This window comes from Phalaenopsis equestris, unplaced genomic scaffold (assembly GCF_001263595.1).
Source record: "Phalaenopsis equestris unplaced genomic scaffold, ASM126359v1 Scaffold213490, whole genome shotgun sequence".
NCBI classification, from domain to species: domain Eukaryota; kingdom Viridiplantae; phylum Streptophyta; class Magnoliopsida; order Asparagales; family Orchidaceae; genus Phalaenopsis; species Phalaenopsis equestris.
The window spans coordinates 519-3,304 of NW_018232331.1; the positions used below are offsets into that span (position 1 = coordinate 519).

Genomic DNA, 2,786 nt, shown 5'->3' on the forward strand with positions numbered 1-2,786 from the left:
AGCCTGAGAGCGCTGAAGCCTGAGAGTGTCGAAGCATGAGAGTGCCGAAGCCTGAGAGTGGCTGAAGCCTGAGAGTGGCCTGGACGAGGGCTAAGGTCAATGAATGAATTTTTAAGTCACCGATTAACTGATAATTGCATGAAAGCAACAAGAAGGCTGCAATAATGCTGCAGAAGAGATGCAGGAAAGCTACAAGAAGGATGCAGGGGGGTTGCAAGAAAGCTGCAAAGAGGCTGCAGGGAGGTTACAGGAAAGCTGTAGAGGGCCAACAACAGTGCTTAGGAAAGTTGTAGTGCTCGAAGAAGGCTGTAATAATGATGTAGGAAAGAGCAGTGCTTTCTTTGGGAAGAGCTGGCCAAAATCTGCAGGGAAAAAATTGTTGAGGTAGATCCGACGATGAGAAAAGCTGCATGAGGGAGGTCCGACAGCAGGAAAGGCTGCAAGGGAGAAAACCAACTGCAACAGTAAGTCCGAAGGTCCAGTCGACAACATATATGTCTGCAGAAAGTTCTGGCGGTAGGAAATGCCACAAGAGGGAGTTCCAGTGGCAGGAAAAACCATCAAGGGATAGTTCTGACTATCAGCAGGGAATTATTTCCGGTGGAGGAAGGTTAGTTGCTAAGAAGATTCAAGCAATGGAATTTGAACTAAGGAGCTCATGCAGGGAAAAGTCTGGTGCTCGGAAGAATAGGAGGAGCTTCAGTGGAGGGCCTGCAAATTAGCCAAAAAGAACGTGGGCAGAGAATCGATTGAGAGCCTGCAACAGAAAAAGATCCGGATAAGAGGAAGAGATCAGGTAGAGAGCCAGAAGAACTTGGAGAGGATTGGTTGTTGCTTGCTACAACCTGTTGCTTATGGGATCACGAGGAGATCCTGTTGTTGCTACTATAGGCAGAGGATGCATGCAAAAGAGGGTCTGCAGTAGGGAGGTTCAAGATTCCAAAGAGAGCAATTTCCTGGAAGGAAATCGGGAGAGCCCCTGCAACCACATAATGAGTTTTGGTTGCAAGAAAGTGAAGATTTGGCAAGGAGATATGGGTAAGGAAACCCTGCATTAGGTATTGAAGAGGAGAATAGAAGGATTTGGGTAAACAATAGTGGTAGGGGGTTCTTGCTAAATTGTTGGGAAGTCTGTTAGAAATTGTAGAAGAAGGATCCAACTGGTAGTTTACGGATTTGGCTGGTATAAAAGAGAAGTTTGCCAATTTGAGTTGAGATTTTGTTTCCAAAGATTATGTTAAAAAGCCGATAACAAAGACTCGCTTCAGCATATTTCTGATTACATATGTGAGAGGAGCCACTCTTTCTAAGGTGTTTGTTGCAACCTGATTACAAAGGTGATAAAACATGCCTACCTAGAACAGATCTGTGATGAACTTATTTAAACCGACTTTTTCTATTGCATCATTGAAGCCATGCTGAAGCAACTGAGGTCCTTCATAGATTATTGCAGGAGGAATGCAAACGATCAGTGCAATGATTGAAATGTAAGCTTATAAATTTGTGTTGTAAGCTTATAAATTTGTGTTGTAAGCTTATAAATTTGTGTTGTAAGCTTATAAATTTGTGTTGTAAGCTTATAAATTTGTGTTGTAAGCTTATAAATTTGTGTTGTCCATATCAGTCATTGTTTTCTTTGAATAAATGCTTCTATAGGTGAAGGAGATATTAGAAATCATAACACTAATAAAGCCAATTTAGTTGAATGACAACTCAGTTAAAGAGGCCATAGAGAGACCAAACACAACTGGTGCAAGTGACAAACACAATGTTAAGGGAATCTGCTGGCCAAGAATGAATTGTGAGGCTTTCGCATTGAAGAAAGGTTCCAAAGCTTTGATTGTGTGGGTGAAGGAGACTGCGACTACAACAAATGAAACATTGCTTGTGACATGACCAATAGTGTGGCAAATCCCAATTGGGACAAGAAATTTCAAAATATTGGAATCGATGGGAGCGCGTTTAGGAAGCCCAACTACCCAGCTGACCAGACAATACACCACTCTGACAAATAGATGTATGACAGAGACAAAGTAAAGATACGTGAAGTAATTGTAGATCTTCTTGTTTAGAATGTTGAAGATCACATTCAGAAAATACCAAATGAAGAAGAAGGACCCCATGATGAGAGCCTGGTACTTGTCGGTTAAGGGCACCGACGCTTGCCCTGCATTATCGCTTTCTTCGGCCGGAGATGACAATGCTGCGGCGGAGTTCCGCAGGAGGATCTTATGTTTTTCGGCGATCGTCAGATGAAGAGATAGAGTTTCCCTTTGTAAGAGAAATGGGCAGATCTGTCTTCCACAAATGAAGTTTCTGTTGTCGCCGTCGAAAACGACAGGTCGGGGGACCACTGGGACGGTGAGGGAGCCAGCTCGTGACGATGATTGCTGAAGGCGCAGGAGTCCGAGGATTCCGCTAGCGGCACCCAAGAAGAAACTCGTGAAAGCCATTACGAGAGGAGTAGTTGATGGATGAACCAAAGAGGAGGCCTGAGAAGCCTCTGAACCGGTACTTTGTGAACTATTTTGAGCAGGTAAGCTCCCAATCTTTTGTTGACCGGAGATTTTCATAGTAGGTGAGGGGGCGTGGGCTTCTTCCGCAATTGGAGGGTTCCTCGATTCTTGTGTTGAGGCCGATCCACTGCACAACTCGGAGCAAGAAAAGATGACTAGAGTACAAAATTAGGTTTTGATACCATGTTGAAATTTAGAATAATACAGAATACTTCATTTTATTAATGCAAGAGGGGTATAAATACCCATTACAAGACTTACTGGTAAGGA

General features: G+C 43.4%; 1 pseudogene; it reads right to left on the reverse strand.

Moving 5' to 3' along the window:
• Window positions 1-1,134: 1,134 nt before the first annotated feature.
• LOC110036977 lies at window positions 1,135-2,573 on the reverse strand (annotated as a pseudogene).
• Between the last annotated feature and the right edge of the window lie 213 nt (window positions 2,574-2,786).